Genomic DNA, 26,344 nt, shown 5'->3' with positions numbered 1-26,344 from the left:
CCTGAGTTAACTGCCAAGTGAATTCCACACCAGTTTTGCAGAGATCGCAGAGAGGTTTGCTCATGTCGCTAAGATTGGGGATAAACCTCCCCTAAATACTGTTCAGTATGAACCCAAGGAAATGCTTGACGCTTTGTTTGTCTGTTGGACGTGGCATTTTCTCGACTGTCTTAAGTGGATCTAACGTCACTCCTACTGTGAGCAGGTGGCCTATGTAAGGGACCGAAGATTTTCGGAAATGGCACTTCTGAATGTTTTGCTGCAGGTTATAACTTGCAGCCTGCTGCATAACTGGCTTCAAGACATAGTCATGGTGTATGATGTTGCAACCGGCAACTAGGATGTCATCCATCACTGCTGTTGCCCAATCAATCCTTTCCAGCATCTGGTCCATAATTCGCTGGAATATCTCAGGAGAGCACTTCAAACCATCAGGAAGATGCAACCAGCAGCATCTCCCAACAGGTGTATTTAACGTGGTCAAGAATGAGGATGGCTTGTCAAGGCAAATTTGCATAAAGCTGCTGCGGGCATCAAGCACTGAAAAAAACCTTAGCTCCAGGGATTTGAGCTAAGACTTCCTGAACAATTCTCTTTGGGTAGTGCTCATGCCTTATGCACTTGCTCAAGTCTTTGGGGTCTCTACAGATGCGGACTTTGCCGTTGCGAAGAGCTACTACCATGGAACTCACCTACTCAGTCGGGCATTCTACCTTTGTGATGTGACCTTCGACAACCATCTCTTTTAGCTTATCAACTATCTACTCCTTCAATGCTGCAGGTTGTCTGTGAGAAGGGTGAACTACTTCCTGTGACCCTTCTACAAGCTTGATTCAATAAGTTCCAGGAAGAGTTACAGTTGTTTTGCCAACTTCAGGAAACTCAGACACCACTGTTTGCTGAGGCCCATCGACTGGAGGATGGACCAGAGACAACTTGTCAAGCTTGGTAATGAGGCCTAGGGCTCAGACATAACACCTGATATTACATTCTCCTGATCAAGGTCAATGACCTCAAAACTGGCCATAGTAGTCTTGCCCTTGTGTGTGTGTGTGTGTGTGAGAGAGAGAGAGAGAGAGAGAGAGAGAGAGAGAGAGAGAGAGAGAGAGAGAGAGAGAGAGAGAGAGAGAGAGAGAGAGAGAGAGAGAGAGAGACAGACAGACAGACAGACAGACAGACAGACAGACAGACAGACAGACAGACAGACAGACAGACAGACAGACAGTCACTGTACCTACAGGATGAATAATGTGACTCGAGTAAGTTTTCAGGGCTTTTTGCGAAGTTTGTTGATCGCCTGCAAGGTGCTGAACTGATTGATAGTAGCTGAGTGTTGGCGTGTTTCACCAAGCGCCCTTGTCAATCCGGAACCGAGTCGGCTGACCCATCACTGAGACGGTCTGTGCCCACTTGTCACAAATAGCAATATTACTGCTTGGGTGAAGAGTATAGATCCTTCGAATGTCAGATTCCTGGACTCGTTCTTGAGGAAGACATGGTCTGGATCAGTCTCGACATCAAGGAACTTGTGGTTGCAAAGTCTCCTCTGACACACTGCTCACAAGTGGCCAGGCTTCTTACAGTAGGAGCAGTTGGAATTAATTGCTGGACACTTGGCCTGACTGTGCGTTGACTGATCACATCTGCTGCAGGGACGTTGTACTTTTACATGCTTGATAGTGTTGCCCCTCGAACGTTCAGTATGGTGCTGACCTTGTTCGTTTCCATATCTGAGAGCTAAAATGAGAGTTTCCTCATCCCAAACTATTCTCATTTGCTTCTGCGAGAGCTCAAGCTGTTGGCCAATTTCTATGGCGTTAGCCAGTGAGAACTCCTCTACCCTGTCGGAGTTTTTCCTGGACCCTCTTATCATGTCTGGGTCTCAGTAATCACAATCCATGAGAATTGTCCTCAAATCTTTTCTAAAATGGTCAAAAGGCTCACCACTCCGCTGGCGTCTTTGCTTCAAGCGGTGTCTGGCAACTCTCTTATTTTTCCTGGGCTGCACATAGTTCTGAAATCTGTCGAGCACTTTCTCCAGGTCTTCTTTGTCTCCTTTCTCCCAAGCTCGAGTTTTGTAAATTTGACGACCTTGTTCGCCGATCCACGTTCTGAGCCATCCTGCTTGACGAGGCTTTGGTCGTATGTCTGTGAGCGGCCCAGACAAGACAAAACTGATGTGATTGCTGAAACTCCAAAACTCCTGATAGAGATTGAGGCTATCCCTGTCGATCGACGGATGTTCGAAGTTCAGCGATGTCATGTTGAGATGTCGAGAGAGATGGATGGCGGTTGATTCTGCATAGGCGTGAATATAAAACACACTTCTGACACCATGGAATGAGTTCACACAGACTCCATTGTGCCGCAAGCAAGAGATGTCCAAAGTTTTTTTCCTTTAATCCAACATGGCTGTCATACCACATCACTTATGACGTCATCGTTGTCATAAAAAATATCCATCGCGAGGTGCTCCAATGTTGAAAGTTTTGTGTAAATCTCTCAAGCAGTTGCTGAGAACAATAATAATTTTTTTTAAACATCCAAACAAAAATAATTGGGTACCCTTCTGTAATGACTTCACACAGACTCCATAGTGCTACAAGCGAGAGCGCGTTTATTTCCGCGATGATGTCTTCACGTACGCAATCGACAACTCAAACCATAACAACACTCATAATAATGCAACAACAACAATGATGTAACCCAATGCATATGTTGCACCTTCTGCACCCTCATACTGATAATGATCATGGTACACAATGGTAATGGCTGCCTGTCCAAGCCATATCGGTTTGCATCATTTGAGCTTTTGTCATCAAATATTCAACAAACCTTTTTTTTATGAGAATACGGAGAAAACTAATTAATAAAATGTACAATTTTTAAAAACTATAAGTTTAGTTCGAGTACTATTAAGCGGATGGGCTTTGCATTTTGAGATGCCATCTATTTCAAGAATGTTCACAGACAAATAAGTGAAATACTCAAAAATGAGGTCCTGGGTGTGGTCCTCAAAAATTAGATCAGTGGAGGGTGGAGAAGGTATTAAGGAAGGAACTGATGATGTAATTATGATGAGTAAGGCCAGGTAAGAAAATAAAATTTCAGGAAGGGAAAAGTTAAACATATTCTCCATCCCAATGCCAGAAGTTTAAATAATAAGATGGAAGAGCTTGAAGCCAAAGTAGATAGCGAGGAGTATGATATAGTTGCAGTGAGTGAGACATGGTTTAAGGAGGAGAGTAAACTGGAGGACAGGATTGGAAGGCCACAAGGTGTATCGGTGTGATAGGAAGGAGATAATAGGAGGAGGAGTAGCAATCTGGGTAAAGGACAGCATTGCATCAAGAGAAAGGGGTGACATTAAGGAAGGAATCAATGTTGAGGATTCTGTATGGGTGGAGATTAGAGATTGTAAAAACAGTAAGAAACTGGTAGGATGCCTTTATAGGGCTCTGGGTGTGAAGGAAGAGGAGGAAGGAGGAGTACATGAATTCAAAAGGGCATGTGGTAAGGGAAGAGGATTGATTATGGGGGATTTTAACTTACCAGGGATAGATTGGGTCCAGAAAAGGGCAGAGCAGATGAGGATTTCCGAGTTTTAGTCAAGGATTGCTTTTTAACCCAGTTTGTGGATAAGCCCACGAGGGTGAGTGCAGTGTTCGAACTCCTATTAAGTAACGATTCCAATATGACGGAGGAGGTGTAGGTCAGGGAGCGTTTAAGAGCAAATGACCATAACAGTGTGTGTGTGTGTGTGTGTGTGTGTGTGTGTGTGTGTGTGTGTGTGTGTGTGTGTGTGTGTGTGTGTGTGTGTGTGTGTGTGTGTGTGTGTGTGTGTGTGTGTGTGTGTGTGTGTGTGTGTGTGTGTGTGTGTGTGTGAAGATTCTGTTAAGGGTTAGAGTTCGGGATACTAGGGTAAGGTATTAGATTTCAGGAAAGCAAACCTTGAGGGTATGTGGAGAGAATTGGTTGATGGAGAATTTGGAGACTCTAACAACAGGACAATCGGCATCAGAGAAATGGGAAACCTTTAAGGACCAAACACGTAGAGTAAGTACATTCCAATGAGGTGAAAACTAGAAGTAGAAAGAGGCCAGGGTGGTTCAGCAATGACATAAGGAACGCTATTAAAGAGAAGCAGCAGGTGTTTATTCAGTTTAAAATAACAGGATTAGAGTTAGATTTAAATCACTATCGGAGCAAACAGAAACAAGTGAAGAAAATAACTCGGCAAGCCAAAAGAGAGTATGAGAAGGACCTGGCTAAGAATATTAAACATAATAGCAAGGCTTTCTTTAAGTATATCAGGGGAAAAGAATCGGTTTGGACCAGTGTAGACCCATTGAGGAATAGTACCGGGAGAGTGGTTAGTGATGAAAGTGAGATGGCAGGCTTATTAAACAGGTGTTTTTCTTCAACTTTTACACAAGAACAGTCAGGAGAATTGCCAATTGCTGAGTGTATCTATCGAGGAGGTGAGAAAGGGCTTTCACAGAAGATCCAGGTTGGAGTGGAGGAAGTATAGGAACAGCTCGAAAATCTTAGAGAAGATAAGGCACCGGGTCCAGATTGTATGCACCTGAAAGTATTGATGGAGGTGGCTGAGCAGATAAGTGAGATATTAACGGATATTTTCAATAGTTCCCTGGAGTCAGAACAGGTACCGGAGGATTGGAGAATAGCAAATGTTACACCATTATTTAAGAAAGGATCCAGAGAAGAATTGGGAAACGATAGACCTGTTAGTTTGACTTCAGTTGTAGTGAAGGTGTTGGAGACATTAATTAAGGACCAGATGAGGAACGATTAAAACAAATACAAACTAATTAAAGATAGTCAGCATGGGTTTACCAAAGGTAGTTCCTGTTTAACAAATCTTTTAGAGTTCTATGTAGCAGTGTCTGATTGTGTGGATGAGGGAAAGGCAGTGGACATAGTGTGTCTAGACTTTAAGAAGGAATTTGATAAGGTACCACATCGGAGGTTGTTAGCCAAATTGAGTGCTTGTGGAGTGGCTGGTCAGGTAGCTAATTGGATTGCAAATTGGCTGAGTCGTAGGAAGCAAAGAGTGGCTGTGAGTGGGAGGAAGTAAGTCGCGGGGTACCTCAGGGATCAGTACTCGGACCATTACTATTCATTATTTACATCAACGATTTGGATAGTGGGGTGAAGAGTAGGCTTCCCAAATTTGCAGATGAGACAAAGTTTGGAGGTAAGGTGGGTAGCAGAGGGGGTGGTGTTCAGATTCAGGAAAGTAGTTCCTTGCCTAGATTGGGCAAAAGATTGGCAGATGGAATTTAACCTGAGCAAGTGTAAGGTGTTGGGGATGGGAAAGAACAATGAAAATAGAGATTACAGGATGCAAGGGGTAATTTTGGAGCGTGTCACACAGGAGAAGGATCTGGGGGTGGTAATAGATACGGGAGGTAAGCAGGCAGCACAATACCAGGCAGTTAAAAATAAAGCAAATAGAGGTTTAGGCTGTATAAGGAGGGGGGTCAATTATAAATCAAAAGAGGTGGTGTTAACATTCTACAGGAATTTAGTGAGGGTCACATCTAGAATATAGTGTGCAGTTTTGGTCACCACAGTTCCGGAAGGACATAGATGCCGTAGAGAGGGTTCAGCGCAGGATTACTAGATTGATTCTGGTCCTAGCTGGACTCAGCTATAAGGAGCGGTTGAAGGAGACAGGGCTTTTGCATGAGAAAGGAGGCGGTTACGAGGAGATATGATAGAGATGTTTAAGATAATGAAAGGTAAAGATAAAATAAGTGTAGATTAATTATTCATCAGAGTAAACAATGATAGGACTCGGGGCCATGGCCTGAGAGTTAAGAAGAGGAGAGTTTAGATCATTGGTCCCCAACCTGCGGCCCGTGAGGACTTTCCAATCAAAACACATTTCCATGTTGCAATTTTAAAGGGGTTTACACAATGCCACTGCCGGCCGGCGCCATGACCTGAAAAGCCTTACACAATGCCGCTGCCGGCCACCGCCACTTACCGCTGGGAGGAATCAAATCAATTTCATTTTATCTTGCGGCAGTATTTAAAATTAATTACATTTAATAAAAAAATACAATTAAAAATGCATCAAGTTTCTCATTGACTCTGAAAATGTTTCTCAATAAAATGCATCAATTTTTTTCTGGCTCCCAACATCCTTGGGAGTAGTGAATGCGGCCCGTGGGATCAAAAGGTTGGAGACCACTGGTTTAGATGGTAGTGAGGAAGGGGACTTTCACTCAGAGTAGTTAGTGCATGGAATGGTCTACCTGGAAAGGTAGTGGCAGCAGAAACAGTAGATAAGTTTAAATTCGAATTAGATATGTACCTGGAAGTTATGGAGATGGGAGGGTATAGGGATGTTGATAAGACTTTTTGGTAGTTTGATCATTGATGAGTGATTGTGTGTATGTGTACAGAGTGCTGTTGGTGAGGGTCTCATCAAGGGGTGTTGTGTGGTTGATGTTGTATGTTTTTAACCAAGCCCATGCCCCCTCCTCTCAGGGGAAGAAGAAAAAGAAAAAAAACAACATAAAAACTTTAAAATAAATAATAGAAATTTTTAAAAACCATAATAAGAAATTTAATTAAATTTTTATTTAATTGCATTTTCTTCTTTGGATCTTGTGTAGATAAATGAGTATGATGTTTGCGCAGGTATGATGGGCTGAATGTCCTCCACCTGTGTTCGATTTCCTTGTGTTTCGTTTGTGTTAACATAACGAAGCTCTTTGTCGCTTGCTTCACTTGCCGAGCGGCAAGGCGAGCAGCTTGCAAAGCGGTTGATATGGAATCGGCTTGGAAAGCGATAGCAAGCCGCTTGCTGACGGAACGCACTGCCGAGATTTAAAAATAATAATAATAATAATAATAAAACACTAATTGTATGATTTTTTTTCAAAAAGCCTGTTTTTAATTGTTCTCCCATCCCGGTATCAGCGAATCGGCCACGTCCGTGCGTGATCTTTGGGCACCACGTGGGGGGTGGCACACCAAACGATTTGTTGCAACATTTCCTAACGTCTCCGCTTTGTGCCGCAGATGGAAGGAACTCTGTTCCGCCCAGACTCGTGGAGTTATTACAATAACTCGGAAAACGACAACATCCTAATTTGACCACAAGCGCTCATCTTCCCACTTGACAGGTCCTCGTGGCCCAGGTTACAGGTAGGTTTACCTTTGGCATGACGTCACGTGTTGACGGATATTGTGGTGGTGGCCTTTGGGTGTACGAGGGTTGTTCTAAATCCTTGTGTCACCGTGGTGAAATCGTCCAACAATTGCACCAACGGTTTTCTGATTTTCTCATGTGTGTGTGTGGACGTTTTCTTAGAAAAAGAAGTTTTATTTCTGCATCCATCGTTATGCATATCGGACTTATCTTGAGCATCTCGTTCGGAGAAACGGTGGAACGCCCGCCCCCTCGGCCACGCCCCTCGACTCCTCCCCCTCGGCAACGCCCCCTAGGCTCCTCCCCCTCGGCCACGCCCCCTAGGTTTCTCCCCATTTACAATCTCCAATCTAATCAGCAAGAAACGTTTGCACCATCGTCGCCAACCCAGCCCCCTTTCCCTCTCCCTTTTGTTTATTGCAAATGTTTATATTCTTGATCTTAACGATTTTTCTTAAATTCATGGCTATGGTGTTTTAAAAGTCAGGAATACGTCGTTCGAGGGTTTTTACGACTCAACATTGCACAAGTAGGAGAAACGTGAAACTTTAATGGACTTGTACTCCGCAATGTTTGACGTTTTTATTTGGAGTGTGTCTCGCATTGTTGCAATTTCATCATATTTTGCAATAGCTCTTGATTACAAGCAGCCCATCCACTGTAAAAACCTCGAAAAAATACTAGTCTTTCGCAAAGTTGTGTACCCCAAACCCCCAACCACCCCCCCCCCCACTCCTTGCCCAAGCAGCCTCTGGCTTTCCACTCCCCGAAGACAGCAGGCTTGTGTGTGGTCCGTTTGTCTTCACCTGCCCATTGCTCCCCTGAACTGGATCTGCGACCCCACCGAGACGTGGTCTCCTCCCAAGGGGCAATTCTTCGAGGAACGTCATAGCTGCAAACGTGCCTGGTAAGTGCGTCGTTTGGAGAGATTGTCTTATTGCGCTTTTGTTTGCAAAATAACTCATTTTCACCAAACTTTCGCTCTGCAGGCAAAAAGTGATGGATAAGAGATCGAGAACCAACTTCATTTCCATGTTTCCCTTCGTCCTGCTGTTGATGGCATCCCACATGACAGGTAAGCACAAGTCCATCACACATGTTTTGTTTTAATGTTTAGGGGGAGGATTATACAATGCCTATAGAAAGTGTACACCCCCTTTTCAAAATTGTCACCTTTTGTTCCCTTATATCCTGGAATTAAATTGTATTAAATCGAACTTTTCCACCTTTATTTACACATCGTAACCCTCAACTTCCAAATGAAAAACACATTCGACAAATTTCAGAAAATTAATTAAAAATACAAAACTAAAATGTGTTGGTTGGATAAATTTACCATTGCAGATGACATGTTTCGACGTCAACATTTGAAAAAGCTAAATTAAAGTTATTGTAATCAGTTGAGCGATTGAAACCAAATACAACCATTTAAGCCGAGCAAATGCAATTTACGACAACTGGTAACACCTTTAATACCTGGCCTAATGCCCATTTATAAATAACTCTACCTGGTCTAATGCCCATTTATAAATAACTCGACCTGGTCGAATGCCCATTTATAAATAACTCTACCTGGTCTCATGTCCATTTATAAATAACTCCACCTGGTCTAATGCCCATTTATAAATAACTCAACCTGGTCTAATGCCCATTTATAAATAACTCAACCTGGTCTAATGCCCATTTATAAATAACTCTACCCGGCCTAATGCCCATTTATAAATAACTCTACCTGGTCTAATGCCCATTTATAAATAACTCGACCTGGTCGAATGCCCATTTATAAATAACTCTACCTGGTCTTATGTCCATTTATAAATAACTCTACCTGGTCTCATGCCCATTTATAAATAACTCTACCTGGTCTCATGTCCATTTATAAATAACTCCACCTGGTCTAATGCCCATTTATAAATAACTCTATCTGGTCTAATGCCCATTTATAAATAACTCAACCTGGTCTAATGCCCATTTATAAATAACTCCACCTGGTCTAATGCCCATTTATAAATAACTCTACCTTGTCTAATGTCCATTTATAAATAATTCTACCTGGTCTAATGCCCATTTATAAATAATTCTACCTGGTCTAATGCCCATTTGTAAATAATTCTATCTGGTCTAATGGCCATTTATAAATAATTATACCTGGTCTAATGTCCATTTATAAATAACTCTACCTGATCTAATGTTCATTTATAAATAACTCTACCTGGTCTCACATCCATTTATATCTAATTCCACCTTGTCTAATGCCCATTTATAAATAACTGTACCTGATCTAATGTCCATTTATAAATAACTCTACCTGGTCTCATGTCCATTTATAAATAACTATACCTGGTCTAATGTCGATTTATAAATGATTCTACCTGGCCTAATGTCCATGTATAAATAACTCTACCTGGTCTAATGTCCATTTATAAATAACTCTACCTGATCTAATGTTCATTTATAAATAACTCTACCTGGTCTCACATCCATTTATATCTAATTCCACCTTGTCTAATGCCCATTTATAAATAACTCTACCTGATCTAATGTCCATTTATAAATAACTCTACCTGGTCTCATGTCCATTTATAAATAACTCTACCTGGTCTAATGTCGATTTATAAATGATTCTACCTGGTCTAATGTCCATGTATAAATAACTCTACCTGGTCTAATGTTCATTTCTAAATAATTCTCCCTGATCTAATGCCCATTTATAAATAATTCTACCTGGTCTCATGCCCATTTATATATAATTCTACCTGGTCTAATGCCCATTTATAAATAACTCTACCTGGTCAAATGGCCATTTATCAACAATTCTACCTGGTTTAATGCCCATTGATAAATAATTCTACCTGGTCTAATGCCCATTTATAAATAACTCAACCTGGTCTAATGCCCATTTATAAATAATTCTACCTGGTCTTATGCCCATTTATAAATAACTCTACCTGGTCTAATGTCCATTTATAAATAACTCTACCTGGTCGAATTCCCATTTATAAATAACTCTACCTGGTCTAATGTCCATTTATAAATAACTCTACCTGGTCTAATGTCCATTTATAAATAACTCTACCTGGTCTCATTCCCATTTATATAATTCTACCTGGTCTAATGCCCATTTATAAATAACTCTACCTGGTCAAATGGCCATTTATCAACAATTTTACCTGGTCTAATTCCAATTTATAAATAACTCTACCTGGTCTAATGTCCATTTACAAAAAACTCTACTGGTCTAATGTCTATTTATAAATAACTCTAGCTGGTCTAATGCCCATTTATAAATAATTCTATCTGGTCTAATGTCCATTTATAAATAACTGTACCTGGTGTAATGTCCACTTATAAACAACTATCTGGTATAATGTCCATTTATAAATGACTCTACCTGGTCTAATGCCCATTTATAAATAACTCTACCTGGTCTTATGCCCATTTATAAATAACTCTACCTGGTCTAATGTCCATTTATAAATAATTCTACCTGGTCTAATGCCCATTTATAAATAACTCTACCTGGTCTAATGCCCATTTACAAATAATTCTACCTGGTCTCATGCCCATTTATAAATAACTTTACCTGGTCTCATGTCCATTTATAAATAATTCTACCTGATCTAATGCCCATTTATAAATAACTCTACCTGGTCTAATGCCCATTTATAAATAACCCTACCTGGTCAAATGTCCATTTATAAATAACTCTACCTGGTCTCATGCCCATTTAAATATAATTCTACCTGGTCTAATGCCCATTTATAAATAACTCTACCTGGTCTAATGCCCATTTATAAATAACTCTATCTGGTCTAATTGCCATTTATACATAACTCTACCTGGTCAAATGTCCATTTATAAATAACTCTACCTGGTCTAATGTTCATTTATAAATAACTCTGCCTGATCTTATGCCCATTTATAAATAACTCCACCTGGTCTCATGTCCATTTATACATAACTCTACCTTGTCTAATGCCCATTCATAAATAACTCTACCTGGTCTAATGTTCATTTATAAATAACTATTTCTGGTCTAATGTCCATTTATAAATAATTCTCCCTGATCTAATGCCCATTTATAAATAACTCTACCTGGTCTAATGCCCATTTATAAATAACTCTACCTGGTCTAATGCCCATTTATAAATAACTCTATCTGGTATAATGGCCATTTATACATTACTCTACCTTGTCTAATGCCCATTTATAAATAACTCGACCTGGTCTAATGCCCATTTATAAATAACTTCACCTGATTTAATGCCCATTTATAAATAACTCTACCTTGTCTAATGTCCATTTATACATAATTCTACCTGGTCTAATGTTCATTTATAAATAATTCTCCCTGATCTAATGCCCATTTATAAATAACTCTACCTGGTCTCATGTCCATTTATAAATAATTCTACCTTGTCTAATGCCCATTTATAAATAACTCCACCTGGTCTCATGTCCATTTATAAATAACTCTAGCTGGTCTAATGGCCATTTATAAATAACTCTAGCTGGTCTAATGGCCATTTATAAATAATTTTACCTTGTCTAATGCCCGTATATAAATAACTCCACCTGGTCTAATGTTCATTTATAAATAATTCTACCAGATCTAATGTCCATTTATACATAACTCCACCTGGTCTAATGTTCATTAATAAATAATTCTCCCTGATCTAATGCCCATTTATAAATAACTCCACCTGGTCTCATGTCCATTTATTAATAATTCTACCTTGTCTAATGCCCATTTATAAATAACTCTAGCTGGTCTAATGCCCATTTATGAATAACTCTACCTGGTCTAATGTCTTTATAAATAACTCTACCTTGTCTAATGTTCATTTATAAGTAACTCTACCTTGTCTAATGTCCATTTATAAATAATTCTATCTGGTCTAATACCCATTTATAAATAACCCTACCTTGTCTAATTCCCATTTATTAATAACTCCACCTGGTCTAATGTTCATTTATAAATAATTCTCCCTGATCTAATGCCCATTTATAAATAACTCCACCTGGTCTCATGTCCATTTATAAATAATTCTACCTTGTCTAATGCCCATTTATAAATAACTCCACCTGATCTAATGCCCATTTATAAATAACTCTAGCTGGTCTAATGGCCATTTATAAATAATTTTACCTTGTCTAATGCCCGTATATAAATAACTCCACCTGGTCTAATGTTCATTTATAAATAATTCTACCAGATCTAATGTCCATTTATACATAACTCCACCTGGTCTAATGTTCATTAATAAATAATTCTCCCTGATCTAATTCCCATTTATAAATAACTCCACCTGGTCTCATGTCCATTTATTAATAATTCTACCTTGTCTAATGCCCATTTATAAATAACTCTAGCTGGTCTAATGCCCATTTATGAATAACTCTACCTGGTCTAATGTCTTTATAAATAACTCTACCTTGTCTAATGTTCATTTATAAGTAACTCTACCTTGTCTAATGTCCATTTATAAATAATTCTATCTGGTCTAATACCCATTTATAAATAACCCTACCTTGTCTAATTCCCATTTATTAATAACTCCACCTGGTCTAATGTTCATTTATAAATAATTCTCCCTGATCTAATGCCCATTTATAAATAACTCCACCTGGTCTCATGTCCATTTATAAATAATTCTACCTTGTCTAATGCCCATTTATAAATAACTCTAGCTGGTCTAATGCCCATTTATAAATAACTCTATCTGGTCTAATGTCTATTTATAAATAACTCTACCTGGTCTAATGTTCATTTATAAATAACTCTACCTTGTCTAATGTCCATTTATAAATAATTCTACCTGGTCTAATACCCATTTATAAATAACCCTACCTTGTCTAATGCCCATTTATTAATAACTCTACCTGGTCTCATGTCCATTTATAAATTACTCTACCTGGTGTATTGTCCATTTATAAATAACTCTACCTGGTCTAATGCCCATTTATAAATAACTCTACCTGGTCTAATGTCCATTTATGAATAACTCAACCTGGTCTAATGCCCATTTCTGAACAACTCTTTCTTGTTTCGATTTATATTTTCAACAACAATTTGATTTGAATAGATTGGACATTTTATCCTGAATAGTTTCATGTAATAACTCGCACATGTTGATTAAATTTGTACTCAGATCAAAAAGGGACAGCTATTGCAAAGCGCTGACTGAATCGTCTGCCATTTCAAATTGAGGATGTGGAACATGATGATGGAATTAAGTATGATGATGGTTGAACATGTAATGATGGTTAGGGCTGATGTGATGATGCAGGAGCCGTTCATAAACGGTCCACTGCATGGTTCAAACACCCTGTTGGCCCCATGTATTATTACATCTTAGTCTGGATAGACATGCTGTACTGTAACTGTCAACCAAAAGACATGGTGTCTAATTGCCACCTGTCGTTTTTCTGGCAACATTGTCAGTTGCAATATTATTTAATTTTTATCCCCTTACCCCCCACCCCAAACTTCATATGGACCATTTCATCCCCTTTTGTCTTTGTTGCATGGTTTTTAAATAAATGTCACAATAATATATTACAAAATGCATTGACAGTCTCACTGCAGCTGCTGATGGAATATCATGACAGGAAACCACGTCTGATTAAATTTTTTTATCATAAAAGAGCAGGTTTTGGTCGCTGATGACTTTGTGTGATTCGAAGGTTGTAATCACATTAATAATCATTGGGCAATTATTTTCTTACATTTAAAACTCAAAATATGCTAAAATTAATATAACTATTAAGTCAAAACTTTTGTCAGTGATTGAAAAACAGACTGGAATTTACCGAAGATGCTATAACATCACGTTCTCCGAAAACTTCGTCAACATTCGGAAACAGCGTGTGAATAATGGCGAGATGCGAATCAGAGAGTGATTTCAGCGGCGACGAAATTGAGTGTTTTCATTCCGATATTGCCAAGGACGAGTCGGAGGATGATGGGAATTTATACTATGGAATTTCTGGCTCTGAGCCATATAAATTTGAGCCACTTGCAAGTGCCAGAAAACGGCCTATTTTGTGTGCAAGTGGCAGGACTGACTGCCCGGCAGTTCACACTGACAGACTCCACCAGACAGATTGGTTTGTAGATTTTCATTTTCTTGTTCGATGCATAAAATAATGTAAAGTTTGATTCGTCTGTGACTTGATATAATAATTTTTAACCCCCTATTCACTCAAGAGTCAGAAATAGAATGAATCAACAATGGATCCAAATACATTATACACCGTAGCCTTGGCGTTGAAGTCTTTCTGACAGCTGAGCTTGACCCCAGTGAAAGTGAACAGTTAGAACAAACCCCAACTTTCAAGAGACTGTTGTGGCATATAAATACCAAAACATGTTTAGTCTCATTGGGAAATATTCTACCAAATTTAGAAAAAATGTGGAAAATTGATCAATTTTTTCAATTGAAATGAAATAGCCCAATGTGCTGATGCTGTTAAAAAAGTAATTTAATCAACAATAGGTTGATTTGTTGAGAAATTTTTTCATGCTTGCCTTTTTCAGAAAGTTTATTTATGTGTTTTCCATGTACTCTTGAAGAATACATTTCAAGGTTTTTCTCACTTAAACTCAACAATTGATTCTGTGACAGAGCAGTATCTGGAGAACTTGTCAACCAACAACTCATATTCACAGAGTGGTGACCAGATGTGTTTATGTCTTCGTAATCCTCGGCTGTGAAATGGTCACCACAAATGACAAGTCTATCCATAGGGTCCTCTTTACCCGTTTTCTTTGGGGGAAAATTCGCCCGTTTTGTTTGTACAAATCTTATCCGCTGCCAGCGAATGTTTGATTCCTTCCGGAATCGGTGGGAGCAATTACCCGTTTTTCAGCCATTTTCACAAAACATGACGACAAACGTACGAGGCATGATGTACAAATATCCAAATAACTTTGTTCTACAATAATTCAAAATAAAAAAGGATAATATAGACAGTTGCAAGCTCAAAAAAAGCGAAAGAACGACCCGCTGAACTGGACACTTCTTCAATGAGCGAGTGAGCGTCCGCTTTGTTTTGGAGAACGTGACGTCACCATCCATATATGGCACGCGGCTGTTTTTTTTCAACAGCCTCGAGAAATAACAACTTCAGAGTTAAATTTCATTAATTTTCCCAATAGTTAGGCAACCACAATAGTTTGCATTGAACTATTTAATGCACATATAATCATATTGATAAATTTTCAGAACATGTTTGGTGACTCGCAACCTGCTCTTTAAATGCATATGGCATTGACTCGAGTCCACCATCTGGTGGCTTTAATGAACCCATACTGTGGGATTTAAAACTGTTTGAAAGCTCCAAAGCCCAACCGAGTTAGAACTTCGATGATAAAAATTGAATGTTGTCAGTTGAAGGTACTCACCTGTGATCTCCATCAAACAACCAAATACCAACAAACTGCTGCTCTGGTGTAGTGAAAGCCAGCATGGGGCACTACCTCTATGGATGCATGCCATGCTTCATATGGGGATGTAAATCCTGTTGTTTCATCAGTTTGTAGATTGTTGGGCCACAATTATCGCTCGCTAATCTCAAAATGAGTTCACCATTGCTTGAGGGCACCTTGGCTGGACGTAACTTGGCTGATTAGGAAGAGACTATGTGCATGTGAACATGATTTTAATGAAGGCCACAAAATGTGTTTTTAGTCCACAAGATGGGTAAGTGCATCGTTTAAGTTAATGTGTTATGGCATCACTCAATATTTGCTTGTCTCATTTTGTTTGCCAAGTGAGATGTAAAAATACTGTTGTGAAAATGATCCTGAGGGGTTAACATTGCTTAGTGTAGTTTAGTTATTTCCTTAATGAATGTGTTAGAGGAAGCGTGAGGTAATTTAATCATAATATTAGAAGTAGGGTGAATATACTGATTGTGGCTCACTTTTCCCATGTAAATGATTAGGGGATTTTCAGCGATTCATTTTTTTCCCTAAAAAGTAAACCCCCTTTTTATCCCAAGGTATATTTATTTGTCTCCCCTTTTAACCTAGGGGCACTCTATTCAAATAACCAATGCGACAAGATAAAGATTTGTTCAAGTAGCAAAGTAGTAATGTGATTTGTTAAAGGTGATTCTAAAGAAATATCTGAAGCATCTAAGCCTCGGGACACTCTTTTTCAAATAACCAATGCATATTGTTTAGCTCACTCATTGAACCTATAAAGAATTGTTCATTCTCAAATTCCTTCAATCCTTTAATTTTCTTTGCACAATAATCCCCATCTAAAATATTTAAAAACAAAACATTTGAATCTTTACATTTTTTAAGATACCCCTTTTGTGCCATTACGAAATGATAAACTTCTCTTAATGCTCTTGTTTGACCACCTCCTGAGCCACATATCATTTTGAGATTATAGTAAATTGTTTTTTCATTGTTCAATTGATAACCATCAAAGTTTTCAGTCCATTCAAGGATATTTTTTTTCTTTACATCCTCTAACTTGCTAGTTTTTAAATTGATTCGCTTATTTGTTTTATTTACCTTTGTTTTAGTTATTTTTTCAATAAGACTTATTTGATATTTTTCATATTCATTATGTTTTCCATTTATATACCAAGACTGAGATTTTCTCCACTCTTTCGTTTGATTAATACTTGGTTTGACCATTTATGTATTGTGAAAAAATGCGGCGGCAGCCCTTAAAAAACCCTAACCCATCTTCCCATCGTTAAAACACAATCTATTCTAAACACTCTATCATACAATATCCATATGGAACACAATCTATTCCATTCTCTAAAATAAATATCTTATCATCAAAGGCTCCTAATGCCTTTTTATTTACTTCTTCACTATATATGTTATGTTTATAACTTCTTATTGTATTCATTTTCCTATATTCTTCTTTCTTGTTCATCAAACAATTATAATAATTTCTAAAAGTTATTGATTTCTTTATTACATATTTCTTTATTCCCTTTAACCTCTTATCAATCTGATCACCATACTTATAAGCATATGCCTTTGCTCTCAATCCAAGAAACTCACTCATTACTTTTCCACCCAACTCATCCTTAAACTTACCAATAACCTTTTCATTATTTTTGGAAAATAACTCACTCTTCTTACTGAAATTACTTGTATCATATACTCCAATATTTTTCTTCATATCTTTATAAACATCATCAGTTTTTATATCGACGATAAAACTATCAGTGTCCATATACAACAATGAAACATTTTCACCATACTCTTTCTTTAAGCCATTATACAAATAATCATACATCAATATCTTTGATAAATCAAGAACTGCTGTTCCAATATAAATTGGTTTATCCATTACAATACTTTCCTTTTCCATATGAATAGCAGAAAAGTTCTCTGAAAAAACCTCTTCTCTCTTAAAATTTGGTTTATTTATCAATCTTGAAGCTTCTTTCCAAGATGTTGCAAATCTAATGTTTTGCCTGTTTCTAACATTCTCCATTGTCTTTCCAAAGACAGCATTATTCATCAATTTATAGAAATCCCCTTCAAATTTTACTTTTGTATTTGTTCTCATATCTGTATTGAATTTAATATACTTTTTCATCCGAGGACTTTGTTTAAATTTTAAAACTCTTTGAATTTTAACGACTCTCAATCCTTCTCTCAAAAACTGTTTTAAGCTTCTCTGATGCAAAACAGATCTCTCTTTATCATAGAATGTTGTTAATAACTTTTCTGTTGATTTGCCTTTAATATTAAAACTTTTATGAGAATCACTTAACCATTCTTTCTTTGGGGTTTCTTTCTCACATACAAAAGGAAGGTCTTTATGCTTATTATGAAGATCACTCAGGTACCTCAAATCAACTTCAAAACGATAACCTTCTTCTTCCTCATTCCATTCCTCTTGAGAAGAAATAACAATATTCATCAAAGCCTTTTCATAATCTTTTTCTTCCACCCACTCTAATTTACCATAAGGCAGAGATTGAGACATTGCCCATCCATATAAATTATTAGCATCAAAATACATCAAATAATTACTATCTTTTTCACTATCATAATTTGGAAGATATTTATTATTTGCTTTAGCATATCTTTTTAAACATACTTGTGATATTCCACCTCTCTTAGACTTCTCAATAATCAAAAGCATTTCTACATCACTGATTAAATCTATATCTTGTTTTGCATTTTCAACATTGCACTCCAATCTAAACCAGGAGCTGTGAAATAGTGGGCAGGATCTAATCCAAAACAATTTTTATTCTGACAGAGTGATCTAAAAGCTTCAAACACATCAGCTAACAATAAAACATCTGTTTTTAGATACAAATCATGATATTCTCCAAGGTTCTTTATCTTAAATATTTTCCATATTTCTTGTGCGTGTTTATATTCCTTATCACTTATCTCTTCTTCATAAAGGTTATTATAGAAACTTTCTTTTGAAGGAAGTTGTGTTTCTTTAAATCTCATAAATGAATCCATATAATCATAAGGATATATTCCCTTACTTGTAAGAATTTTCTCTTTACTTTGAATTTAATTCCTTGTTTGAATTTCCTCTGTTGTTGGAATTCCCTCTTTGATCAGAATTTTATCTTTAATCAGAATTTCCTCTTCAGTTAGAATTTCATTCATTGTTTGAATTTCCTCTTTACTTTGAATTCTCTTCAGCCTGTCATCCTTACGAGGTCGGCGAAATGAGTACCAGTGTACTGGTCCCGGTGTATGCCCCGGTTAGAAGAGGTGTACCATATCCCTGTGTGTCGTAAGAGGCGACCAGGGTTGGCGTCAGGAAGGGCATCCGGCCATAAAAAAAACATTGCCTCAAGAAAAAGCCTAACCCCTGCACAGCAGGGAAAAATGGCTGTAAAAACGGTCACATATATATATATATATATATATATATATATATATATATATATATATATATATATATATATATATATATATATATATATATATATATACTTTGAATTCTCTCTTTAATCTGAATTTCCTCTTTAGTTAGAATTTCCTCTTTTGGAAAGAATGAATTAAGATTTGGAAAAGACCCCGTGGAGCTTAGATTTGATGCGAGGTTGGCTGGTGGTGTTCCCAGAAACTTGTAAGAATCTAGAAACCTAATACGAGTTGAAGGTTTTGTGAATATCATTTTTGTAAATGAAATTTACTTTTGACTTGTGTTTGTTATGGCAGAAATATTCCCTGGTGTTTTTGAAAGTTCATTGATAAATAGATGTGTATCATAGTTGGCGCTGTTGTGAAGAAAGACTGGAATAAAAGAAGGAAATTTATAATTAAAATTACAACAGGAATGAGCGGGACCTCTATATTTACCAGTAAGATGACAATGATTCCTAACTTTAGACTCCTCAATTTCCCCCTCACAAATATGACTGATATTGCTCTTTCTAAATTCTAATTTTTCTTCTTCAGTTAATTTCATCGGTTCATTTGTTTCTTTCATTAATTTAGTTAGTCTGATACAATCCTTTTCTAATCGTTTTACAAACTATTGTGAAGCTTTTTTTCCACTATAATGTTCAACTTTATTATACTTTTCTCCAACAGATGATTTGATATAATAACAGAAACCACAAGGAAATATGTTTTTGATATTTATTTGTATATGATTCTTTTGGATAAGGAGAAGCACGATTAATCTTTTTTAGGATACATTCAAAATCGGCATATATCACAAATGGGTGCATGATAGATTTGTTATAATCTTCAAAAGAAATCTTTTCACCAGGTTTCGGCATTGCAATTACAGCTGATTTATGATTACGACAATATTTTGAATGTTGTTCTAATCGTTCTTTTGTATGAAATGAATTAAGGCATCGCTTACAAGGATATATTTTGTTTGCTGTTCTGAATACCTGAGAAGAGATTAATCTTGATAAATTATTCATGTATGTATAATGTGAATTCTTTCCAACACTAAAATATAAAAGATCAATGTGTGTTTCTTCATTTTTATAGTTGTTTGAAATTTTTAATATTTGAACTTTGTTTGTATCCGTTAATCCATATACATTAATCGAAAGATTATTCTTTTTCTCAAATGTAGGAATATCTGTTAGTGGCATTGGGAATTTAAAATCTTTCATGTCCAAGGTATTCTCATATTTCATATATTGTTTTACTCTTTCTGAATTACATTTTGGTGGATGTAAGTGAGCAAGAATAGACCAGAGAAACCATTTATTATCATTGTTCTTAATTTTAACAACTGCCTTCTTTAGTTTTATTTATTTTGGTAATTCAATATAAGAAGAAGCTTTAAGAGGGTTTGATTTCAGAATGTGTATATCGAAAAAGATGATTTTTTTTTTAATATGAAATCCACTTCCTGCCACTGTGTTATCAACATCCTCCTCTTGTCTTGATAGTTCTTCATAAACCCCACTATTCAAAAAATCTTGAAATGATGTTATAAAATGAAGATCTGTTCTCATATAAGGAGTTTGTTCTTCATCTTGTCTTTTCATATTCATTTTCACTCCCATATAAAACTGTAAAGTTTTCATTTCTTTTAATGTCTTTCTAATAACTTTTTCAACATCAGGTTTCACTATTTCAATTGATTCAGCTATTGATAATGGACCGGGTTCTCCAAATTGAAAAATCCTTATTTTTATATGCCCTTCAAATGCCCCATCAGTGTTTTCAATATAATAGTCTCCCTTTACTTTAAACTCATTTTTCTTGTGTTTTTGTGATTGAAGATGTCTATTATAACTACTCTTCAAAACATCCTTTGAGCAGATATCACAATGTTTTCTTTCCAACTCAAGAGGAGATATTTGATGAAATAGATTAAATGTGTGTTTGTTGGTTCGAAGGTGTTTTTTATAATGTTTATATTGGTGATTACAAATTAAGCCTGGTGTTGGCGCAGTGGTTAGGGCAGTGGCTTGGGACCCAAAAGGTCCTGAGTTCAAGCCCTGTTGGGACACTGAATTAATATATGTATGTATGTGTATATATATATATATATATATATATATATATATATATATATATATATATATATATATATATACATATATATATATATATATATATATATATATATATATATACATGTGGATATATATGTGTATATATATATATATATATATATATATATATATATATATATATATATATATATATATATATATATATATATATATATATATATACATGTGGATATATGTGTATATATATATGTATATGTATATATATGTATATATATATGTATATATATATATATATATATGTATATATATGTATATATATATATGTATATATATATATATATATGTATATATATATGTATATATATATATATATATATGTATATATATATATATGGAGATATATATATATATATATATATATATATATATATATATATATATATATATATATATATATATATATATATATATGTATATATATGTATATGTATATATATATATATATATAATGTATCTATAAAACCAAGTCGAAAACACCAGGGGGTTGACTCAGCCTGCCATCCTTCCGAGGTCGGCGAAATAAGTACCAGTTATACTGGGCCCGGTGTATGCCCCGGTTAGAATAGGTGTACCATATCCCTGTGTGTCGTAAGAGGCGACCAGGGTTGCGTCAGGAAGGGCATCCAGCGTAAAAACCTCTGCCAAATCATTATGCGGACAACAAAACGAATTTCCATACCGGATCGGTCGAGGCCCGGGTTACCAACGACCGCCACCAGTACCGGTGATCAGCAGGGTACCAGTGGAAATTGTGCTTCTGCTGGGCGAAGGAGGAGAAGGATACGGGGAAGGCGAGTCCGGAGGCAGTGGGAGAGGGGGAAGGGTAGAAGTGTGGAGGTGAGAGTTGGAACTCTGAATGTTGGGACGATGACTGGCAAAGGGCGAGAGTTGGCTGATATGATGGAGAGAAGAAAGGTGGACATACTGTGTGTACAAGAGACCAAGTGGATGGGGAGTAAGGCTAGGAGCATTAGAGGTGGTTTCAAACTGTTCTACCATGGTGTGGATGGGAGGAGAAATGGTGTCGGGGTAATCCTGAAGGAAGATTATGTCATGAGGGTATTGGAGGTGAGGAGAGTGTCTGACCGAGTGATGAGTGTGAAGTTGGAAATTGAAGGGGTGATGATGAATGTCATCAGTGCATATGCCCCACATATGGGGTGTGAGATGGAGTATAAAGAAGATTTCTGGAGTGAGTTAGATGAAGTGGTGGAGAGTGTATCCAAGGATGAAAGAGTGGTGATTGGAGCAGATTTCAATGGACATGTTGGGGAAGGGAATAAAGAGGATGAGGAGGTGATGGGGAGGTACGGTCTCAACAAGAGAAATGTGGAAGGGCAAATGGTGGTAGAGTTTGCAAAAAGAATGGAAATGGCAGTGGTAAATACGTATTTCAAGAAGAAGGAGGAACACAGGGTGACATGCAAGAGTGGAGGAAAGTGCACACAGGTGGTTTACATCGTAAGTAGGAGATGCAACCTGAAAGAGATTAGTGACCGTAAGGTTGTGGCAGGGGAGAGTGTAGCTCAACAGCATCGATTGGTGGTCTGTAGGACGACTTTAGAGGTGAGGTTGAGGAAGAGAGTGAGGGCTGAACCAAGGACCAGATGGTGGAAGCTGAAGGAGGAAGACTGTTTCGTGAAATTTAGGGAGGAGGTGAGACAGGCGTTGGATGGTGGTGAAGATGGGTGGGATGATTGGGCAACGACAGCAGAAGTTGTGAGGGAGATAGCTAGGAAGGTACTTGGTGTGACATCTGGACAGAAGAAGGAAGATAAGGAGACTTGGTGGTGGAATGAGGAAGTACAGGAAAGTATAAGGAAGAAGGGGTTGGCGAAAAAGAAGTAGGATAGTCTCAGAGATGAAGAAAGTAGGCAGGAGTACAAGGAGTGGCATAGAAAGGCAAAAAGAGAGGTGGCAAAGGCCAAGGTAAAGGCATATGATGAGCTGTATGAGAAGTTGGATACAAAAGAAGGGGAAAAGGATTTATACCGATTGGCAAGACAGAGGGACCGAGCTGGGAAGGATGTGCTGCAGGTTAGGGTGAGAAAGGATGCAAATGGGAATGTGCTGACGAGCAAGGAGAGTGTGTTGAGAAGGTGGATGGAGTTCTTTGAGGAGCTGATGAATGAAGAAAATGAGAGAGAGAGAGAGAAGGTTGGAAGAGGTGGAGATAGTGAATCTGGAAGTGGGGTGGATCAGTAAGGATGAAGTGAGGACTGCTATGAAGAAGATGAAAAGTGGAAAGGCGGTTGGCCCAGATGGTATGCCAGTGGAGGCATGGAAGTGCTTAGGAGAGATGGCAGTGGGGTTGTGAACCAGATTGTTTAATAAAGTCTTGGAAAGTGAGAGGATGCCGGAGGAGTGGAGATTAAGTGTACTGGTTCCGATTTTCAAGAATAAGGGTGATGTGCAGAGCTGTGGAAATTACAGAGGGATAAAGTTGTTAAGCCACACCATAAAGTTGTGGGAAAGAGTAGTGGAAGCTCGGTTGAGAGGAGAGGTGACGATCTGTGAGCAGAAATATGGGTTTATGCCAGGAAAGAGCACCACTGATGCGATGTTTGCTTTGAGAATGTTGATGGAGAATTACAGGGAAGACCAGAAAGAGTTACATTGTGTGTTTGTGGATTTAGAGAAAGTTTATGATAGGGTGCCAAGAGAGGAGTTGTGGTATTGTATGAGGAAGTCGGGAGTGGTGGAGAAGTATGTGATGATCGTGCAGGATATGTATGAGGACAGTGTGACAGCGGTGAGGTGTGCGGTAGGAATGACGGACCGGTTTAAGGTAAAAGCGGGATTGCACCAAGGATCGACTCTGAGCCCTTTCCTGTTTGCAATGGTGATGGACAGGTTGACGGATGAGATCAGACTGGAGTCTCCATGGACTATGATGTTCGCGGATGACATCATGATCTGTAGGGAGAGTAGGGAGCAGGCTGAAGCGAGCCTTGAGAGGTGGAGGTATGCACTGGAGAGAAGGGGAATGATAGTCAGTAGGAGTAAGACGGAGTACATGTGCGTAAATGAGAGGGAGGGTGGTGGTATGGTGCGGTTGCAAGGAGTTGAGGTGGGGAAGGTGGATTGCTTTAAATACTTGGGATCAACTGTCCAAAGTAACGGAGAGTGTGGGAGAGAAGTGAAAAAGAGAGTGCAGGCAGGATGGAGTGGGTGGAGAAGAGTTGCAGGTGTGATTTGTGACAGAAGGGTAGCTGCAAGAGTGAAGGGGAAAGGATATAAGATGGTAGTGAGACCAGCTATGTTGTATGGTTTGGAGGTGGTGGCACTAACAATAAGACAGGAAGCGGAGCTGGAGGTGGCAGAGTTAAAGATGCTGCGATTCTCATTGGGAGTGACGAGGATGGATAGGATAAGAAATGAGTATATTAGAGGGACAGCGCAGGTAGGACGGTTTGGAGACAAAGTGAGAGAGGCGAGATTGAGATGGTTTGGACATGTGCACAGAAGGGAAACGGAGTATATCGGGAGAAGGATGTTGAGGATGGAGCCGCCAGGCAGGAGGAGAAGAGGAAGGCCAAATAAGAGGTTCATGGATGCGGTGAGGGCGGACATGCGGGTGGTTGGAGTGTCAATGGAAGATGTGGAGGATAGAGCAAAATGGAGACGGTTGATCCGCTGTGGCGACCCCTAACGGGAGCAAGCCGAAAGAGGAAGAAGAAGATTTGTGATTACAAACATCGCAGTACGTTGTATTCACCATATTTATAAAATAAAACTTTGCTTAAACTGAAATTTTCTTGATGAAAATTTCGTTTAATTTTCGGTGAATCTGTGCTTAAAACCATTTTATCCTCCAACTTTTTTCACTTAATAAATACAATGTTTCAAGACACAAAAGACAAGTTTCAATCAATCTCTTCATTTGTAAAAGATACTGAGAAATATGTCAAGGATGTAAAATTGAACAAAGATATCTATAACTACTATTGGATAAAAACAATTATGGTGGATAAGATGAGTTCTTCAATTTCCTTCAGTAGAAGGGCTTTTAGTATACCTGGGAGAACATCAATTAAAGTATCTCTAACAAAAGTTTCTCCTCTCCTTCTGGTAATATATTCAAAACTAGAAAAAGCAATGAAACAAGAAAAAGTATCAAAAAACAAAAACCTTATGGATGAAGCTTTAGAAAGAAAAGATCAGGCCATCTGTAATATGGAAGGAGAAATTTGTATTTTTTTCAACAACCCGAAAGATGTAAATCCTGATGAAATAAAGGATGTTAATATATCAGGTGAAATGACATTTCGTTCAATAGTAGTTAAGGATCATTTTAAAATTACATTTAATAAAAAAATGTTGGAGTTGAATCTGGTAATGAAAAAAAGTATATAGATATCAATGGTAATGTTATTAAATATGGGTCAACATGCAACTGAAAGTATAGATGAATTCCAGTTTAAGTAAAGTTTTACTTTTATAAATATGCTTGACTTCCCTGATTCTCCATATGACAAATTTGAGAATTGTCCTGCGTGTGAAAGACGGGGATTAAACACAGTCATAAGCCTATAAACAATGTATATTCTGTGATTATCTTCTAATTAATGATAATAAAAAATTTAAAAAGGAAAATAATTCTTTTAGATTAACACCAAAAATGAATTACTTTACAAGATTGATTGGAGAAATGAATGTAAAGTATGAGGGTGATAACGCACCTTTCCTTACAAGGGAAGAAACTGAACGTATTAGAGAAATGTTCAAAGGATTGTTGTTATATATTATTCATGGATGTGATTTTCAGGGAAATATCAACACAAGATATTATATAAATAAAATAATGGATTATCTTGAAATTAAACCTGAACTTAGGATAAAATATAGAGTTTCCAAAAAAGCCAATAATAAATTAAATAACCTGTTTTCCAAATATATAAATGAATGATTTTTTTACCTCTTTGGGAAAATAAGATAAAATTTAACAACCATAAAAATCTACCAAATTCATTAAGATGTCTCATAGTTGGTTCAAGTGGATGTGGAAAAACCTGCTTACTTTTAAAGATGCTCCTCACTCCCAACTTCTTGGATTATGATAATTTAATAATTTTCACAAAGTCGGGTTTTCAACCAGAGTATCAACTACTCTCACAAGGTTTTAATGCTGGTCTTCAAAAA

General features: G+C 37.5%; 1 protein-coding gene across 1 annotated transcript in view; it reads left to right on the top strand.

Moving 5' to 3' along the window:
* Nucleotides 1-26,344, top strand: part of GIGYF2 (GRB10 interacting GYF protein 2) — a 412,728-nt gene that overhangs the window by 324,905 nt on the left and 61,479 nt on the right. Inside the window, exons 31-33 of the mRNA XM_085898803.1 lie at nucleotides 7,057-7,182; nucleotides 7,935-8,093; nucleotides 8,176-8,261. The gene's annotated coding sequence lies outside the window, so the exon portion shown is untranslated. The remainder of the gene's footprint in view (nucleotides 1-7,056; nucleotides 7,183-7,934; nucleotides 8,094-8,175; nucleotides 8,262-26,344) is intronic.

The sequence above is a fragment of the Eptatretus burgeri genome, chromosome 10 (assembly GCF_056783735.1).
Source record: "Eptatretus burgeri isolate ZD-2024b chromosome 10, Ebu_testis_v1, whole genome shotgun sequence".
Classification (NCBI taxonomy): Eukaryota; Metazoa; Chordata; class Myxini; order Myxiniformes; family Myxinidae; genus Eptatretus; species Eptatretus burgeri.
Note: the sequence above shows the minus strand (reverse complement) of the source record. Positions and strands in the feature narration are given on the sequence as shown.